General features: G+C 45.3%; 1 non-coding gene across 1 annotated transcript; it reads left to right on the top strand.

The window, feature by feature from the left end:
• The first annotated feature begins 10,669 nt into the window (after window positions 1-10,669).
• Window positions 10,670-10,785, top strand: LOC144683130 (U5 spliceosomal RNA). The gene has a single exon (XR_013577179.1). It is a non-coding gene; the product is annotated as a U5 spliceosomal RNA (small nuclear RNA).
• Window positions 10,786-21,471: the final 10,686 nt, after the last annotated feature.

Raw genomic sequence — 21,471 nt, 5'->3', positions numbered from 1 at the left:
GGTTACCGCGGCAACGGCGCCACGCGGGAACCCCGCCCCCGCCTGAGCTGCAGCACAAGGGACCCTGATGCCACATGTCAAAGGCCAATGCGTTCATGATGCAATCTTGCTAAGGTTTTCAAGAGGCAAAGTCTTCAACGAAAATAGCTTCTTTTTTAAAAATAATTTTAGGAATTGCACCAAATGCTAGCATCTCAAATCAATTCCCTTCCTCAGCACTTCTCCTTCAGGTCCAATGACTTAAGAAGGCAAAGGCAACCATGGACTTCCATTGGATTGGGTCCATGATTGTGCTTGGCCAATTGCTGCAGTGGTTTACATCAGAGCTCTTCTGAAGAGTCATTCAGACTTGAAATGTTAACTTTTTTTCTCTCTCCACAGATGCTGTTAGGCCTGCTGAGTTTTTCCAGCATTTTCTGTTTTTGTCTTTGGGTTCTTGTTCCTCTACCAATGGGAATAGTTTCTCCTTACCTACTCTGTCCCGACCCCTCATGATTTTTAACAACTCTATTAAATCTTGTCTCTCTTCTCTAAGGAGAATAGCTGCAGCTTTGTCATTCTATCTATGTAACTGAAGTCTCTCATCCCCAGATCCATTCTTGTAAATTTTGTTAAATGTCATTTTAACTCAGCCACTTGAAGTAATGCTTCCATATTCTATTAGCCCTTTGCACAAAAAATTCCAACTATATCTTTCTCTTGCCTCCTTATTATTAATCCACAAAATGCTGCAAATAATCTTGTTTACCCTCTCAAACTCGTTTGAAGCATTGAAAACTTAGATTCTTTTTTAACCTCCTCCTATTTAATTTTGAGTACCTTACCATGTGTTTGCAATTATTTGAAGAATAACACAACTAATATTCATAAGAAGATCATAAGACTATAAGAAATAGGAGCTAAAGTAGGCCATTTGGCCCATTGAGCCTGCCCTGCCATTCAATAAGATCATGGCTGATCTGATTATGGCCTTAATTCCACTTTCATGCCAGCCCCCCCTTCCCCACCCCCCAACTAAGCTTTGACTCCCTTGTAGATCAAAAACCTGTAACTCAGCCTTGAATATATTCAATGATCCAGCCTCCACTGTTCTCTGTGGAAGAGAATTCAAAGACTAATGATCTTCTGAAGGAAAAAAATTGCTCCTCATCTCCGTCTTAAATAGGGCACTCCTTATTTTTAAACTGTGCGCCTTAGTTCTAGATTATCCCACAAGGGGAAACATCCTTTCAGCATCTACCCTGTCAAGCTCCCTCAGAATGTTATATGTATCATTAAGATCACCTCTCATTCATAGAATCTTAGATTTATACAGCGCAGGAGGATTTTACTTGGCCTATCATGAAAGAGCTATCCAATTAGTTCCACTCTTGTGTCGCTTTAAGGCCAGCCTTACTGAGGAAGCATCATGTGGTCAGAACAGCCAATCAGCACTGAGCATGGGGAAGCTTATAAGGGGCGGAGCTTTCCTAGTGTAGGGAGTGTTGCAGTGTTGCTGGAGACCTATTATTAATCCAGCAGCTCTGTAAATAAAGTTTGTTGTTCAACTAAAGAAGCCTCTTGGTAGTGTATCTTTACATCTGGTGATGAGGATAAATGGTCCTGGCGCTGCCTGTTGCTCTACAGCTATGAGTATCTTGTTTTAAAGAAGGGAAAAGATATATATTCACCAGGATACCTCTCTTTGGGAGGATCGATCCATTTGACTTCCCCACGGAGGATTGGACTCAATACATCGAGCACCTCGGGATTTACTTCCAGGCCAATGAAATAGAGAAGGAGGCAAAGCAATTCTCTTGAGCATCTGTGGGAGTCAAACCTACAACCTTATTCGTAGTCTCACTGTCCCAAGTGTGCCCAAGTCATTCAGTGAGCTTGTGGATTTAGTGAAGGGCCATTTTCAGCCCAAGCCATCAGTCATTATGCAAAGATTCAAATTTAGTACAAGGGTGAGGGCCCCAGGCGAATTGATCATGACTTACATTGCTAGGTTGAAGCAATTGTTACAGCATTGTAATTCTGGAGTGACCTTGAATGACATGCCAGGGGATCAGTTATTTTTTGGCATGTACAAAGATGCCATTTAGCATTAATTGAAATACCTGGAAAAACTCAGCAGGTCTGGTAGCATCGGTGGAGAAGAGCAAAGTTGATGTTTCGAGTCCTCAAAGTTGACTCGAAACGTCAACTTTGCTCTTCTCCGCCGATGCTGCCAGATCTGCTGAGTTTTTCCAGGTATTTCTGTTTTTGTTTTGGATTTCCAGCATCCGCAGTTTTTTGTTTTTATTTAGCATTAATTGTTGGCAGAAGCCTATATAAATTTTAAATGAGCGATAGAGATAGCGCTGGCCATGGAAAGTGCTGAAAAAGATTCGCTGGAGCTACAGAACTTGCAACATGGCATCGTTTACCATTTAGGGCAGGAACCTGCAGCCAAGCATAGCGCCAAAACTGCAGAAGCAGCCGTGAAGTGAGAATCGTTCCCAATCACTCAGAAATCAAAAACATACCGCAGGCCACCAGAAAGCAATCCTGAAGTTGAAAAGTTAACAATATGGGAGTAAACACACTCCTGAACCATGTAAATTTAAGGAGGCTGAGTGCTATCATTGTCGCAAAAGAAGATATTTGATAAAGCAGTGCTGAGCTAAGTCCAGACTGCCAAGTAACCAGCCAGCAAAGATATTACAAGTACCTAATGTGAAAGAGTCTGAACTAACTAATTCTGACATTTACACTCTTTTTAATCTTAAAGCAGTCAAAGCAAGCCCTATTACTGTCACACTGCATGTAAACGGGAAGCCCTTAGTTATGTATGTGGATACAGGGGCATCAGCCACAGCGATGGGTGAGTGCACATTTCATTACCTGAGGGAAGGTACCCAACCCTTAAGACTGGAGAGAACTTCTGACCATTTGAAGACTTGCATGGGAGAAGCCATAAAAGTAAAAGGCACCGCCATGGTACCTGTGAGCAATGGGCAGCAGTCAGCCCAGCTCCCAGTAACAATACTGACTGGGGAAGGACCAAGCCTTCCATGATTGGCTAAAAGAAATCAAATTCATTTGGTCTGAGATTTTTCAAGTGTGGGCAGGAGGATTGATAGGATTGTTTTAAGAAAAAATACGACAGCCTCTTTCACAAGACCAGATTTATGTTGATCCAGAGGCAATTACCTGATTTTTCAAGGCAAGACCAGTACCATATGCCTTAAGAGAAAAAGTGGATGCTAAGTTAAACAGGTTGGAGGAACTAGGCATCATGCAGCCAGTTCAATTTTTGGTATGGGCAGCACCTATCGTCCCTTTACTGGAACTGGGTTAGACTGTCTGTCTGTCTGTCCGCATTTGTGGTGAGTATAAGCTAACAGTTAACCAGGCTGCCAAGTTGGAACAATATCCAGTTCCAAGAATTGAAGACTTGTACACAAATCTGGCAGGAGGTCAATCCTACGCTAAGTTGGATATGAGCCATGCGTACCAGCAACTTGAGTTAGATAACACATCCTGGGGCTATGTCACAATAAACACGCACAATGGTCTATTTGCGCCGACCTTTTGGCATGTCCTCGGTATATGCAACATTTCAAAGGCCGATGGAGAGTTTGTTACAGGGATTACCACGAGTTGTAGTATACCTTGACTATGTCCTCATAACTGGATCGACAGAGGCTGAGCATTTAGCAAATTTAGAGGAGGTATTAAAAAGATTTCTGGAAGCTAGAGTCTGTCTTTAAAGCCACCTTTCCAAGCCACCGAGGTTACCTGTCTGGGGCGCCATGTGGACACAAGGATTACACCCTGTGCAAGAAAAGGTTAGGGTGATAAATATCACCAAACTCAAATCATTTTTAGGAATGGTAAACTACTACAGGCAATTTTTTTTTTAACCTAACTTATTGACTGCCTGGCCCCCTTGCACATCCTGCTGAAGAAACACCATCACTCCTCCTGGAAGACTCCACAGGAGGAAGCCTTCAACAGAGTAAAACAACTGCTGCACTCCTCAACTTTGTTAGTGCACTTTGATACATTTAAAGAATTGATATTGACCTGCAACGTTTTTCCATATGGCGGTGTAGTGTTGTCGCATGAAATGGACGATGGCTGTGAGAGGCCAATAGGTTACATATCGAGCCCTCTCAGAGGCCGAGAAAGGTTATTCACAGATCGAGAAGGAAGGACTGTCACTAGTCTTTGGAGTTATAAAATTCCACCAGTGCTTGCATGGCAGGCACTTTACTATCATCTCCGATCATAAGCTGCTTTTTGGGCCTTCTCAAAGAAGACAAGGCTGTCCTGCCAATAGCCTCGACAAGAAGTCAGCCATTAGAATGTGTAATTCTGTTCACCTACGAATACACTTTCAAGCACTGACCTGGGATACACATAGCAAACGCAGACACCCATAGCCTCCTACCCTCAGCATTTACCATCCGCTGTGCCCTTACACCGGGAGTTACGTGTGGTGGCCTGGTATAGATGCAGATATTAAAGTTAGTCACTCGCTGTCAACAGTGCCAACTGCAACAAAAGTTGCCGGCCACAAGCCCCCCTCACACCCTCGGGAATGGCCTGGCTGACCATGGGTGCCACGCCCTCGGGAATGGCCTGGCTGACCATGGGTGTGGATCGATATAGACCACATGGGTCCATTCCTGGGCACAATGCGTTTGCTCATAATCGATGCACATTCAAAAGGGATGGAGATCTTTAAGGTTAAATCACCTACGTCGCATGCTACCATCGAAAGGCTATGCCAATGCTTTTCGACTCTTGGATTAGTTGAAGTCATTGTATCAGACAATGGAGCTGCATTTACAACTGCTGAATTTCAGAACTTCACCAATCTAAATGGCATTAAACACATCCGAATTGTGCCTGACCAGCATCAAACAGGCTAGCCGAGAGAGCTGTCCAAAGTTTCAGGTCAGAACTAAAATTGTCGGGATGAACCAAAATCTCACGCTTCCTTCTTGGCTACTGCACGGCTCCATGTGCAACGACGGGAGTTCCACCAGCAGAACTGCTTATGAAGCGTAATCTCGGAACGAGACTGAGCCCTGTATTTTCAAATTGCCTTGGGAGGGTAGAGAAGAACCAAGGTAATCTGAAAACAAGCCGCGATTTGCATAGTAGAGCCCTGAAATTTATAGTAGATGAACCATATGTAAGAAACTTCGGTAGCAGTCCAAGTTGGATTCCAGGGGTCATTGTCAGTGAGACCGGACCCCTTTCATACCAAGTAGACATGGAAGGCCAGATCATTCATAAACACGATCACCTGAGGAGCAGGGAGACGTTTCAACAGTCAGTGTTGCCACTAAGTAATATTATCGAACCCGTAAGCACCGATCAACCTGTTATAGACATAGCTGATGTCTCCTCCCGCTGAATTGATGAGTAATGAACTGCCTATGCCAAAAGAAGTACCTGTTATCACAGTTCCTGTTAGTGTCAATCCTGTAGGAGAACTTCAGGCTATAGAATTGTGCCGCTTTACCTGGAACAGAACCCCCTCAGCGAATTGATTTGTAATTGCTGGGCCTATGTATATAAATGTATAATCTGAATTCGTGAGAGTGCAAGTGTGATTATTTCTAAGATTTTTGATATTGTTTTCTATTCACCGGCACAACATAATTTGTGTAAATAACAAGGAATTAAAAGGGAAGGGACGTGGTGATTGTTGCTTTTAAGGCCAGACTTACTGAGTAAGGGTCACATGGTCAGAACAGCCAATCAACAATGAGCACAGAGAGGTTTCTAAGGGATGGAGTTTCCTAGTCTAGGTAATAGATTGTAGCCTTGCTAGCGGCCTGCAGCTAATTCAGCAGCTCTGTAAATAAAGTTTGTTGTTCAACTAAAGAAGCCTCTCGGTAGTACATCTCTACAACTCCCCTACTCTTTCCTCATGGTCCTGCAAATTTTTCTCCTTCAGATTATTATCCAATTGCCTTTTGAAAGTTATTATTGAATTTGCTTCCAACACCCTTTTCAGGCAATGTATTCCAGATCATAGCTCGCTACATATCTTTGTCTTTCATGTCAAATCTGATTTGTTTGTCAATTGCTTTAAATCTGTGTCCTCTGATTCTTGATCCTACTACCACTGGAAACACAGTTTCTCCCTATTTACTGTAGTATATTGCAAAAGCTGAACACTTTGTTATACTGTCCTCTCTACTGCCCTCTCTGAGGAGGTGTAAATAAAGCTAGTTTAATAATGGCAGCCTGCAGTTGAGCATGTGCAATACACATCATTTACTCTATCAAAACCTGACATAATATTTTAGGCATCTACCAAATTTCCATTTAACCTTCTCTAGTCTAAAGTGAATAACCTCTCCACATAACTGAAAGCCCACATCCCTGGTACTGATCAAGTAGATCTTCACCTCATCCTTTCCGAGACTTTACATCTTTCCCAAAATGTGGTGCCCAGAATTGGTCACAATAATCCAGCTGGGGCCTAACTAGTGTTCTATAAAAGTTTGAAATAGCTTCCTTGTTTTTGTACTCTGTATTTATGAAGCCAAGGATTCTGTGAATGACTTTTTAACAACCTTCTCAACTTGTCCTGCCACCTTCAAAGATTTGTGTGCATACGAATAAGGAGCAGGAGTAGGCTATTTGGCCCCTCGAGCCTACTCTGTCATTTAATAAGAGCACAGTTGATCTGATAGTAACCTCAAACCTGCATCCTGCCTACCCCTGAAAACCTATCACCCCCTTGCTTACCAAGAATTTAGCCACCCCGCCTTAAAAATGTTCAAAGACTCTGCTTACACTTTTACAGGAAGAGAGTTCCAAAGACTCACGACCTTCAGAGAAAAAAAATTCACTTCATCTCCGTTTCAAATGGGTGACCCCTTATTTTTAAACCATCACCCCTGATTCTAGATTCTCCCACTAGAATTTATAATAAATGGTCTCTTTTGAATGACCTCAATAGAGCTATCATAAAAATACTTTTAAGGAGGCAATACCAGTATCATTATTAAACAGCAAGAGGGACAAACTGTAAATATGCATCAAAAGAAATTTCTTGCTTCAAACGAAGTGCTTCCTGAGAATGCAAAGACCCTAAAATATGCTCCACGCAATACATTTGAGAATGTGCTTGGTTGCTTTTTTCAAAAGTACTGCAGATTAAGTAAGAATCTTGGACCAGTAAAGTTTCCATAGCGGGATTAGCAAAAACATGCAAACTCCTCTATGGATCTTTCACATGTGTGGAATGCTCTAAGTAACATTATGGACGTTTGGGAATTACAGTGGTTGCTGCATTGGGTGTGAGAAGTGGAAAAAATATAAATCCATGAATACTACTTGGTTTCATTTTTCTTTTCCCATAAAGGGATCACTGTGATCCAAAACTTTAAGTTTGCGCTTTATCTTTGGTACAAACATTGCCTGGTATAGAATTGAGCTGTATCGTTTAGCAAGTTTCCAAATCTCGCTGATTTAGCTGATCCCAGCCAAGGTGGTTTTACTAGATGGGACAAATGCTTGGGATAAGAGTTTCAGCAGCAGATGGACTGAGGAAAAGGTGGAGACAGGCATTGGTTTGGATGTGGAGGTAGATGTGGTCTTTGTGAAGGAAAGAGGACCATAAAAATTAGTAAACTACCATTATCTAAACCAAAAGCAAAATACTACAGATGCTGGGCATTTGAAATAAAAAAAAGAAAATGCTGAAAATATTCAGTAGGTCTAGCAACATTTGTGGAGAGAGAAAAACAGAGTTGATGTGTCACATCTTGACCTTTCATCAGAAATGGAATAGAAACAGAAAATTCTGGAAATACTCAGCATGCCAACAGCATCCGTGGAGAGTGAAACAGAGTTTATGGGCAGAATTTTCCATGCCCACTGGTGGTGGGCGTGATAGGTGGCATGAATGGACAATATGGTGTGATCGGTTTCACGATGGTGGGAAGGCAGGTCGTGATTTGTTTCCCACCATCGGTCGTCGGGAACCTCATTGTAATACATCAGCATATCATTATCAGGCCATCCCACCAGACTCTTGCACCTCCATTGGATCGTCCATCCACGTCGGTGGGAAAGCACGCATAGAGGCGACGTACACTTGGCAACCTGCGCTTTGGGTGAACTGGAGGTGAGTGGACAGCAATGTTCTGCAGAGCTCACCAGGGTAAGCTGTTGCTTTGCAGGCTCTAGTGGCACTGGGGTGTCAGGTTTAAGTGCTGCCCTGCCTCGGTGGTGACTTTTGAGGGTGAGGGGGCAAGTGCCGCCCTGCCTCGAAGGCGGCTTGTGAGGGGGAGCCTTGCCGTTGAAGCAACTGGTGGCCGGGGGTGGGGGGTGGGGAGGGGGGGTGTGGCGTGGGGGGGTGTGGCGTGGAGGGCAATGGCAGCCCTGCCATTGAATATAACGCACAAGCATTCTGGGTGGGGGGGATAGGGTGGGCGAGGGAAGTGGCCACACATTTGAGAAAGCTGTAGAAAGTGACCATTCCTCTGCAACTGAGACAGTTCAGGCAGAGTCACATGGATATGATTGGGGTTGGGCTCCTATTTCCTCCCCACTCGAGCAATGCTAAGCCATCAAAGTGCTACCAAGTTCTCCAGAGCTCCCCCATGCCTTCCCCTCTTCCCCACCATGGTACAGACAGCACGTTAATGAGCACTTTAGTGGACTGCAGAGCAGTTGGACTGCACACGTTGTACAATCTCCTCACTAAAGCTGACCATGTGGCAGTCACTGCTGGAGGCGCTCACAGACCCTTGCAATCTCAGCATCCCAGTTTGGACCAGTCTCCCCCATGGTTCAAGCAAATATCCATGAGGCCACGGATGCCATTTTTGTGAGGGCACACAACTTTGTGTATTTTGCCCGGGACCAGGACGGCCAGGATGCAAGAGCGATTGGATTCGCCCAGATCTCGGATTTCCCGCAGGTGCAGGGTGTGATTGACTGCACTCATGTGCTGTTCAGATCTCCGTCGCATATACAGTGGACTACATCAGCTACAAGGGCTTCCATTTGCTGAATGTGCAGCTGGTGTGCAACCACCAGAAACACATCCTGCAGGTGAGCACCTACATCCTCAGTCGGCCACAGATCCCTGGAGTCTTCCAGGGCCCACAGAAGCTGCAGGGATGGCTCCTCGGGGACAGGCTGTGGTTGATGACACCTACGCGCCAGTCTCAGACTGCAGCAGAGCGAAGGTATGATGAAGCTCATGCAGCAGCTCACACCTTGGTGGAGCAGGCCATCGGAATGCTAAACATGAGGTTCCGGTGCCTGGACCGGTCTGGTGGAGCCCTGCAATACAGTCCATACAGGGTGTCAAGCATTGTCTCCGTCTGCTGTGCCCTTTACACCTGGCACGCCAACAGGGAGACAAGCTGGCTGAGGAGGAGATGGAGTTGCTGCACGTCTTCTCTGATGAGAAGGATGCCAATGGGGAGTGAGGCTGTGGAGGTACTCTGAGGCGACAATGATGGGGATGAGGCCCTCACACTGGCTAGATGAGGCAGGCACGCTCGGGAGGCCCTCATAGCTGCTAGATTTGTGGAGAGTGATGACGTGCAGTGAGGTGTCCCCGTAGATCCTTACATTGCATTTGTGAACGTTTGACTCCAGTCTGGCATATGTCAGTACCAATAACCTCGGTGAGAATGCTCCTGTCATGGAGACACGGTGGAGGCCCTAATAGTCAATCGATTGCAGAAGGATGATGAGGACATGCAGTGAGGACACTCCTTAAATCTTCACACAGGGTCTGAGAATGTCTGATTCCTGGCTGGTCGAGGGCAGTTCACTTGTGATTCATGATGAGGGCCATCTCAGAGACACAGCCATGAAACTTTAGAAGCATCTAATGCTGTGTCCGCCTTCAGCACCTCAGCCCTTCAGGAGCATGCACCACATCACTGGTTGCAGATGCTGGTGTGATGGGGGCCAGCCCCACCTTAAAGGGGAAACTCTGTGGTGCCTGCCTACTACATTCTGGCAGCAATGACAAGCACCACCGAGGTGCAGGTGTCAGTAATGTCTCCTGAGGGTGAGAGACATCAGTTTGGTCTGAATGCTGCACAGAGCACAGGGAAGAGGCCTTGGACTGAGACACCTGCCTTTTATTTTGTGCAGAAAGATTTCACATCTGAGTGACAAGAACACTGCTCATCAGAACAAGGAGCCATAGGCAGGGGGACATTCTTGGGAGTTTATTGACAATAGAGAACAGTATGTACAAGTGATTAACATCTGTGCCCAGGCTGTGCAACTAATTCTCTGGTTTTCATCCAGTGCGGAGAGGGGCCGGGAGAGAGGAGAACCTCCTTGTGAACCTGCTCCTGGGCATGGCCGAATTAGCTATTAACAGGCCCAGACAACGAGCGATCGAGGGGGTCGTCCAACCCGATTGTCTGCCCCTCTTCCGTGGCTACGTTCGCAGCCGGGTGTCCCTGGAGAGGGAGCACGCGGTGTCTGCCAGCACCATCGAGGCCCTCTGTGCTCAGTGAGCACCGCAGGGTCTGGGGTGCTTTATCAATCCCCTTAATCACATTTTGGTTTGACATTTGTAAATTTCCTGTAAGTTTTTTTTGTCTTTGGTTTCACAGTCTCCCTAATTTAGGGGCTGCGTTTATTTTGTCCCTGATTTTGTTAATTTAATTTATTTGGTTGACTCCAAGAGTTAATTCTCTGGTTTCTCTTCAGATCGTATAAACCTTTCGCCTTTTACTAAAGATTTCTGTGGAGAGGCGCATTCGGAGTTTGAATTAATTTTTTGTTGCCTTGCTCTGGTGGTAAAAAAATTCTCCTTAACTTCCCTAACCCTGCCGCTACATCTTGTTGCTCCCCGGACATCCACAGCGTAAGTGGAGGAAGCCTGCTGATTGTGTCTGTGATGACTTTGGCGGGCGTCCTCTGGAGGGCCAAGACTTGGAGGGCCCCGGCCTGCTTTCAGGGTCCTGCTGTGTGGCAGTGGCTCCCTCCTCGGTTTGTGGAGTTGGAGCTGCTGAGGTCACAGGAAGAGGGGAGTCGGATGGACTGAACACTCTCTGAGTCACCTGAATGGACGGGCCCGGAGTGTGCACCTCCTCCCTGTGGGTGCCCAGGGACCCCAGGCTGACTCCTTGAGGAGAAAGGGATAGCTGGAGTGAGATCGAGCTTCCCCACAACCCCCTCGCGTACACACTGTTGGAGGACAACTTTGGCGTCAGCGATGGAATTGAGCCCGCGCAACAGTGCAGGAGCGAAGTCCTGGACCCAGGTCTCCATGGAGGCCACCATCCTACCAGGGTTGATCTCAGGGCATTGGCATGTCGGTGCTATCGCCTCAGCCTGAAGGCAGACGGACTCCTCCATCATGTCTTGCAATCTGAGGAGTGCAGCGGACATCCCTTCCTGATGTTCCCAAGCTTGCCCTTGCAGCTCCAGCAACTGTGACATGACCGAGTCCAGAGGCTCGTCATCTGCCTCCAGCCTCCAGCAGTCCTCCAAGTGCTGAACACTTGGGAAGACCCTGTTGCCGTCTGCTGTGGATCAGAAAGTGCGATGTGCTCACCAGATTGTGATCCTGAGGCTACTCTAAAGCTAGGTCCCACCAAGGTGTGTGTCTTTGCGCTGCTGGAGGGTGTGGGTGAGCACTGTGAAGGGACTTCAGGGAGGGTGCCTCCAGGTTCCTCTTCAGAGGTTTCTTCGGGGCTTGATTGAAGGCCCTGGGCCATGTACTCTGTTGGCTGTTTGGCAGATGTGCCTGTGAAAGCAAGGGGTGATAATTAGTGCATGGCAGTAGCCTGTGAAAGAGAACACATCACTCACAGCATGGTCGCCTGAAGGATGTTGCACTGCTGGATCCTCACTTGGTAGAGCAGCACTGACCTCACCGTCAGCACAGGGCCAGTCCAGATCCCCACTGGCCAGCTGGATGGCTCTGTTTTCAAAGTCCATGAGGACCTTGATTTTGGGCATTCTGCCACCGGTCTGCGATCTTGTGTGCCAGCTTGTGCTGCATGGATAAAGATGGAGAAAGTGTAAGCAGGACATTTGCCAGGCCAGATGACAAGCATGCCTGGCCTGTGTGGGTGTTGAGTGGTGCTAGGGACAGGATGAAGACAATAATGTGAGTGTGAGAGTGAATGGTGATGTCCCTTGAACTGGCAGTGAGTGAGGGCCTTGTGAATGTGTGTTGGGTTTGTGAGTTGAGAGTGATGAAAAGGGTGACTTACACTGGCGGAACGGAGGAGATCATTCATCCTCTTGCAGCACTGGGTGGCTGTCCTCTTCTGAAAGGTGTTGGCGCTGACCACCACTGCTATCGCTTCCCAAGCTGCATTGGTCATATTGCTGCCCATCCTGCGGCCAGAGCGGGGGGTACAGGACAACTGGTAGGTCTCTCCGGCATCCAAAAGTCACTTGGGACCTGTCATTAAACCACGGGTTTGCAGTCATCTTCAGCGTCAGGCCCATGTCTTCTGTGCAGCAGTGGTGGTCTGGAAGCACTGAGATGTGTACTTGCGGCTTGACTTTAAACATGTCACCCGGCGTGATGCAGCGGCGGGGCAATGGTGGGCGGGTGAATGAGAGCCCGCCCGCCATTGGAAACAATGTGTTTCCCGGGAGTGCATAAATAATGAGGTGGTTTTGGGGTGATGTGGCGTGAAAACCTGCCATTGCGGCCAGCGGGTATTTTACCCACCCGCTACCACATTTAGTGCAAATTTGGGAAAATTCCACTCAATCTCTGGGATTTTCCAGTCCCAACTTTTGCTTTATCGCCAAAATTTCCGTCCCTCCTGTGACAGGTCCTGCCATGGGTGGGACCGGAAAATCCCAGTCGATGTTTCAGATACTGCCAGACCTGCTGAGTATTTCCAACATTTTCTGTTTTTTAGCAATTAACTGCATTCTGCTAATTGCCTGAAATAGCACTCAATATATAAGGAATCTGCCTTTGAAGCAGATAGGAAAACCATTAGTGAAGAATTAGCAATCAAAATCAATTAGCCAACAGAAGATGTCAATCAAATAATTTCTTTACACTGTCTTTAGTCATCATTCTTCACTCAGGTCAGTACATGCAGTTCTTGCGTAACTGAACAAATAATTAAAAATACACAACTTTGAAACATAATCACTAACCTGATCCACAAAATCAATTTCTTTTTAGTACTAACTGCAAGACAAATTTCCTGTATAGGCTTTTCCTCTGACAGGCATCAGCTGGGCTGAGTTGGTAAGACTCTTGTCTCCTGAGTCAAAAGGTTGTGGGTCCAAGGTCAACTCCAGAGACATGAGCACCAAGTCAGGGGAGTGCTATACTTCTGAATAAAACATTAAACCAAGGGCCCCATCTCTCCTTTCAGCTGGACATAAAAGATCCCATGGCCCTGTTTTGAAGGAGAGCAGGGGAGTACTCCATTGTATCCTGGCCAATTTTTATCTCTTAGTGAACATCAATTTGGCAGAAGAGGCACTGCAGCACTGCATAAACAGGATAAATTTTTATACCACTTTTCTATGGTGGTTGTGGAGGGAGGAAATATCGCCTCTGCATGTTGCATGTAACAAAATCATGAACCCAGTAGTAAAAAAAATCAGATGTAACACAAAGCAACAGAGTTCTTTTTACAATGCTTAATCATTGGCATACTTAGAAAGTAGAAATAATATACATTTACAAAGCTTCATCTGCATTCTCAGGACATCCCAAAGTCTTTCACAGCTAATTGAAATAAAAATAGGTTCTCACTATTCAAGTTAAAAAGAAAATCTCTAAATACCAGCACTAAGATAAACAAAAGGAAATGTTGGAAGCACACAGCGGGCCAGTCGGTATATAGAAGAGAAAGGGCAAGTTAATTTGCCAGGTGCGACCCTTTGCCTGATCAAGTTCAGAACAAGTTCCTTGTTCCTATGTTTCCTAAAATGCTGTTTACTCTTTGTGCAGCCTCTTCCACTAGAACAATGTTGCAGTTCTGATTGTCTCTGCGAAAATGCAATTCCATCATTGGAAATAAGAAGCATAATTGTAGTCATCCATTACAGGCAATATACCTCAAGGTAGAATGCTCTGCTGTTTTGAGTTGCTATGCCGTACGGTTTATTTGTATACCACATGGCTTTCAGGCAGTCACAATTTCACATTATGAAATATGTTTGCTAGTCTCGCTTCTGTTGTTATTTTATTTTATTTGTTGATTCACTATGTCCTTGAGCCCATTCTAACACTCAATGTAGAGCCATGGCTGATGATTTGTGACCTCAGTCCATCCACCTGCCTATTAGTTGTATCCCTGATTAACTTCAGTTAATAAAAATCTCTCAATCTCAGGATTTTAAAATAACAATGGTTCGAGCACCAGTTGCTACTAATGGAAAAGAGTTCAAAGCTCCTACCACCCTTTGAATGTAGAAGCGTTTCCTTACTTTACTCCAGAAAGGTCTGGCTCTAATTTTTAGACTATGCCTCCAGTCCTAAACTCCCCAACCAGCAGAATTTCTCTCTTTCTTTGTGTTACATCTGATATTTTTTACTACCGGGTTTATGATTTTGTTACACGTAGCACGCAGGGAAAATCTTTCTACCCTCCACATCCACCACAGAAAAATGACATAAACGTTTATGCAGTGCCCCTGTGCCTCTTCTGCTGAGGTTATGGCAGATGAGTCAGAGCATCCCAATGGAAATATATAAATGTAATGGAAGCTTCATTGTATAAATATTAGCTGTATCTACTCTAGGATCATTCTGCAAGTCAACGGTAAATCCAGGCTCCTTTTTTTATATTATCAACCATCTTGCTGAATAATCAAAACAAAATGTTGGAAAAACTCAGCAGGTCTGGTAGCCTCTGCGGAGAGAGAAACAGAATTAACGTTTTGAGTCCATATGACTCTTCAGGGATGAAGAAGAGTCATACGGATTTGAAACGCTAACTCTGTTTCTCTCTCCGCAGATACTGCCAGACCTGCTGAGTTTTTCCAACATTTTCTGTTTCTATTTCAGATTTTCAGCATCCACAATATTTTGCTTTCATTTTAGTGTCTTGTTAAGTACCTGTGCATTGCTCCCTTTACACTCATTATAAAGAACAGAAGTAAGTAGCTCAAATATTTCTCTATTCAGTTGCCTCTACTGTTTGTTGTAGGGTGCTGGCTACAGTTCGGTAGGTCTGACAAAGTCTTAGTAGTCATAACAAAAACAGAATTACCTGGAAAAACTCAGCAGGTCTGGCAGCATCGGCGGAGAAGAAAAGAGTTGATATTTCGAGTTCTCATGACCCTTCAGCAGAACTGAGTAAAGTTAGGAGAGGGGTGAAATATAAGCTCGTTTAAGTTTGGGGGGATGGGGGGGGCGATGGTGGGGTGGTTGTAGGGACAAGCAAGCAGTGATAGGAGCAGATAATCAAAAGATGTCACAGACAAAGGAACAAAGACGTGTAAAAGGTGGTGATATTATCGAAGAGAATGTGCTAATTAAGAATGGATGGCAGGACACTCAAGATACAGCTCTTTCCACCCCACCCCCCACTAGAGCTGTACCTTGAGTGTCCTGCCATCCATTCTTAATTAGCACATTCTCTTCGATAATATCACTACCTTTTACACGTCTTTGTTCCTTTTTCTGTGACATCATTTGATTATCTGCTCCTATCACTGCTTTCTTGTCCCTACAACGCCCCCCCACCCAACTTCACTCCACCCCCTCACCCCCCTCCACCTTAAACCAGCTTATATTTCACCCCTCTCCTAACTTTACTCAGTTCTGCTGAAGGGTCATGAGGACTCAAAATGTCAACTCTTTTCTTCTCCGCCGATGCTGCCAGACCTGCTGAGTTTTTCCAGGTAATTCTGTTTTTGTTTTGGATTTCCAGCATCCGCAGTAGTTTTTTGTTTTTATCTCTTAGTAGTCATATGTAGGTTAACTGTAAGTCCTTACTGACTCTTAGAACTATTTACAAATACGCAGTAAAGGTTGCAAGCTAGTTACTGTCTCCATGCTTGCTGGTACACAAGGCTCTGTCCAACACTAGACTGACCCTGGGTGTGGGTCATGTGCTGTCTTACATTACTGTGGGCAGTACTGTACTCAGTCCCACATTAACCCTATTATGTGCTAGACACTTATACTACATTACTCTTGCTCTCCATCTACCTTCTCTATTCCCTTAATATCTTGAAAACTCTGATCAAATCACCCTCAACCTTCTAAATTCCAGGGAATAAAATGATAGTTTATGTAAATATCCTTGTAATTTAACCCGTGAAGGAGGTTTTGAAACCCACTTGCCTACTTCAGCCAAACAATGTCATCATGTAGATGGGCATGTTGGAAGATTTAACTTCGGACATTAGAAAATGTAAATCTATGTTGGAACTCAGGTTCAAGGTGCTCCCATAGGAACAGAGCTAAAATAACTCCTGAATATTTGAAATATGTATTGCCACTATCCTATAGCAAGGACAATGAGCTATGCTTAGTGAGGCTACATGAGCAGTCCAGAGCCTGAATGGTGACAGAGGCAAGTTGGAAAAACTGTGTGCTTGATCTCAAATGCCTATTTCATTTTTGTGTCTAATATTTCAAGGCACCCAACGTGCTTTGGGGTGTCTCTCAAAGCTCTTCTAGCAATGTTTACTGGTTTAATTAAATGTTAAAGTCTAACCTCCTTCCCCACACCCCCCCCACCCCCCCCATGTCCCACCAACCACCCCCACCCCACCCCAGGGCACAATAGAAGTTATCAGCCAACCAAGTCTTTCTGGAGTTCATTCCTGTGCAAAGTGCAGTCTGATGTTATATTTGCCAAGGCAAGCATCTTCTTCACTTTTCTAGGGAAGGGAGACACCAACTGGAGAATGCACAGAACTTTTATCATCATAGATGCTTCCCAGGAGTCCAGAGCATTACTGGTGGAATCTATGTAGCTATCAGAACACGATATGTCAACCCGTAAGTGTATATCTATACAAAAATGTACCATTCCATGTAAATGTGCAGGTGGTTTCAGACCAGAGAAATACAGCTTTGATATTTTCATTATTGCATCTGCACTATTTGACTGAATTCTTGGAATACCTGGGCTATGCTTTGCAGCCATGTTGATGACCATCACCCCCTCTCCTACATTAGAAACCCTTACGCAGCCACAGAGTACAGATACATTATGGCCCATTCAACTATTTTTGTTTCTGTGGAGTGCATCTATCGGGACAATAAAGCACTGATTCCATTATTTAGATCTCACTCACCGATGGTCTCACATCTCATTTTTATTGGATGTAATCCTTTTGCTATTGCAACCTGGAACTTGAATGTTAAAGAGCTGCCCTTTTTTGCTGTTGTTGCTTATTTCAGTATTGCTCCCTCTACCTGTGGATGGGCAGGTATCACCATATGTGGGGTTTTTCTCTGCCTGCAAAAGCCCTTGTGGAGGCTACTTGCCAACCAGAAATTAGATGCTTTGTCTATGGCTACACAACTGGAGGGGTCCGCCTCAACATTGAAGAGGCCACAATCCTATATCTCACGGAGAGGTTACTGCAAAATGCTCGGGCAAAATCTGCATTTACAAACAGAAGTATATCTTCTCCTATAAAGTAAGGTTTTGACAAGCATTAAATGTCTTACAAGTATAATCACTCTTTAAAAACTGCTTTAAAATTTTAATGGACAACAGCTCCAATTGCACCAATTTTTGACTATATCAATATATCAAACATATGAACACGGAGCAGGAGTAGGTTATTCAGCCCCTCGTGCCTGTTCTGCCATTTAATAAGATCATGGCTGATCTGATAGTAACCTGAAATCTGCATCCCGCCTACACCTGATAACCTATCACCCCCTTGCTTACCAAGGATCTATCCACCTCTGCCTTAAAAATTTTCAAAGACTCTGCTCTCACTGCCTTTTCAGGAAGAGAGTTCCAAAGACTCACGACCCTCTGAGAGAAAAAAATTCGCCTCATCTCCGTTTTAAATGAGCGACGGCTTATTTTTAAACAGTGACCCCTAGTTCTAGATTCTCCCATGAGAGGAAACATCCTCTCCACATCCACCCTATCAAGTCCCCTCAGGATCAATCAATATTTCAATCAAGTTTCCTCTTACTCTTCTAAACTCCAGAGGACACAAGCATAATATATTCGACTCTGAACACTTCATGGATTGCCTCTTTTATCTTGAATGGAAACTCTGGCATAGAGTTTGCTAATTTTGCAGTAAAAATGTCTAACCAGAGTAGTTAGGTAGATTAAAGCAAAAAACTGCGGATGCTGGAAATCCAAAACAAAAACAAAAATACCTGGAAAAACTCAACAGGTCTGGCAGCATCTGCGGAGAGGAGCACAGTTAACGTTTCGAGTCCGAATGACCCTTCAACAGAACTAAGTAAAAATAGAAGAGAGGTGAAATATAAACTGGTTTAAGGGGGGTGGGACAAGTAGAGCTGGATAGAGGGCCAGTGATAGGTGGAGATAACCAAAAGATGTCACAGACAAAAGATGAAGAGGTGTTGAAGGTAGTGATATTATCTGAGGAATGTGCTAATTAAGGGTAGAAAGCAGGACAAGCAAGGTACAGATACCCTAGTGGGTATGGGGTGGGGTGAAGGAATCAAAAAAGGCTAAAAGGTAGAGATAACACAATGGATGGAACTACATTTAAAAATAATGGAAGTAGGTGGGAAAAGAAAAATCTATATAAATTATTGGACAAAAGATCGGAAAGGGGGTGGGGATGGAAGAGAGAGCTCATGATCTAAAATTGTTGAACTCAATATTCAGTCCAGAAGGCTGTAAAGTGCCTAGTCGGAAGATGAGGTGCTGTTCCTCCAGTTTGCGTTGAGCTTCACTGGAACAATGTAGCAAGCTAAGGACGGACATGTGGGCATGAGAGCAGGGTGGAGTGTTGAAATGGCAAGCGACAGGGAGGTCTGGGTAATGCTTGCGGACAGACCAAAGATGTTCTACAAAGCGGTCACCCAGTCTGCGTTTGGTCTCTCCAATGTAGAGGAAACCACATTGGGAGCAACGAATGCAGTAGACTAAATTGAGGAAAGTGCAAGTGAAATGCTGCTTCACTTGAAAGGAGTGTTTGGGCACTTGGACGGTGAGGAGAGGGGAAGTAAAGGGGCAGGTGTTGCACCTTCTGCGGTTGCATGGAAAGGTGCCGTGGGAGGGGGTTGAGGTGTACGGGTGATGGAGGAGTGGACCAGGGTGTCTCGGAGGGAACGATCCCTGCGGAATGCTGCCAGCGGGGGTGAAGGGAAGATGCGTTTGGTTGTGGCATCATGCTGCAGTAGGCGGAAATGGCGGAGGATGACCCTTTGAATGCGGAGGCTGGTGGGGTGATAAGTGAGGACAAGGGGGACCCTATCATGTTTCTGGGAGGGAGAAGAAGGTGTGAGGGCGGATGCGCGGGAGATGGGCCGGACACGGTTAAGGACTCTGTCAACCACCGTGGGTGGAAAACCTCTGTTAAGGAAGAAGGAGGACATGTCAGAGGAACTGTTTTTGAAAGTAGCATCATCAGAACAGATACGACGGAGGCAAAGGAACTGAGAGAATGGGATGGAGTCCTTACAGGAAGTGGGGTGTGAGGAGCTGTAGTCGAGGTAGCTGTGGGAGTCGGTAGGCTTGTAATGGATATTGGTGGACAGTCTATCACCAGAATTTGAGACAGAGAGGTCAAGGAAGAGAAGGGAAGTGTCAGAGATGGACCATGTGAAAATGATGGAGGGGTGGAAATTGGAAGCAAAATTAATAAATTTTTCCAGGTCCAGACGAGAGCATGAAGCAGCACCGAAGTAATCATCGATGTACCGGAGAAAGAATTGTGGGAGGGGGCCGGAGTAAGACTGGAACAAGGAATGTTCCATATACCCGAGGTTTTCCACCCACGGTGGTTGACAAGGCCCTCAACCATGTCCCACCCATCTCCCGCGCATCCGCCCTCACACCTTCTTCTCCCTCCCAGAAACATGATAGGGTCCCCCTTGTCCTCACTTATCACCCCACCAGCCTCTGCATTCAAAGGATCATTCTCCGCCATTTCCGCCTACTCCAGCATGATGCCACCACCAAACACATCTTCCCTTCACCCCCCCGGTGGCATTCCGCAGGGATTGTTCCCTCTGGGACACCCTGGTCCACTCCTCCATCACCCCCTACACCTCAACCCCCTCCCATGGCACCTTCCCATGCAACCGCAGAAGGTGCAACACCTGCCCCTTTACTTCCCCTCTCCTCACTGTCCAAGGGCCCAAACACTCCTTTCAAGTGAAGCAGCATTTCACTTGCACTTCCCTCAACTTAGTCTACTGCATTCGTTGCTCCCAATGCGGTTTCCTCTACATTGGAGAGACCAAACGCAGACTGGTGACTGCTTTGTAGAACACCTTCAGTCTGTCCGCAAGCATTACCCAGACCTCCCTGTCGCTTGCCATTTCAACACTCCACCCTGCTCTCATGCCCACATGTCCGACCTTGGCCTGCTGCATTGTTCCAGTGAAGCTCAACGCAAACTGGAGGAACAGCACCTCATCTTCCGACTAGGCACTTTACAGCCTTCTGGACTGAATATTGAGTTCAACAATTTTAGATCATGAACTCTCTCCTCCATCCCCACCCCCTTTCCGATTCCCCCCCCTTTTTTCCAATAATTTATATAGATTTTTCTTTTCCCACCTACTTCCATTATTTTTAAATGTATTTCCATCCATTGTGTTATCTCTACCTTTTAGCCTTTTTTGATTCCTTCACCCCCCACCCCACACCCACTAGGGCTATCTGTGCCTTGCTTGTCCTGCTTTCTACCCTTAATTAGCACATTCCTCAGATAATATCACTACCTTCAACACCTCTTCATCCTTTTGTCTGTGACATCTTTTGGTTACCTCCACCTATCGCTGGCCTTCTATCCAGCTCTACTTGTCCCACCCCCCCTTAAACCAGTTTATATTTCACCTCTCTTCTATTTTTACTTAGTTCTGTTGAAGGGTCATTCGGACTCGAAACATTAACTGTGCTCCTCTCCGCAGATGCTGCCAGACCTGCTGAGTTTTTCCAGGTATTTTTGTTTTTGTTTTAGTTAGGTAGATTGCTGCGTCGACAATGATCTACTCTCTTATCTTCTCAGAAATCCCAGATATTTTGTGATAAGTTCCATGGCTTTGTGCCACTTTAGACGATTGCGGCAGCCACGAATTGGTTATGCTGAGCACTAAGCTTAAATTGCTGATGCAGGTTCTCATCACTAAAACTCTGCGCCTGGAGACCTAAACTATAGAATTATCTTTAGAAAGCTAAACGAGTTCCTTTCATAGCACTCTATATCCTTGTATGTTATATTCTTCATCTTTTCTATGCTAATATAGCAGCTGTAGCATTAATTCATTAATTAGTGTTGGCACTTGTAATGTGTTGCCATTGATGTTTAATATTAAGAAGAGTTTAAGCCTGAAAGTTCCCTACTAGGCTCATTTTGGTATTC

This window comes from Cetorhinus maximus, chromosome 7 (genome assembly GCF_964194155.1).
Source record: "Cetorhinus maximus chromosome 7, sCetMax3.hap1.1, whole genome shotgun sequence".
Taxonomy (NCBI): domain Eukaryota; kingdom Metazoa; phylum Chordata; class Chondrichthyes; order Lamniformes; family Cetorhinidae; genus Cetorhinus; species Cetorhinus maximus.
This window is presented reverse-complemented; position numbering and strand designations above follow the sequence as displayed.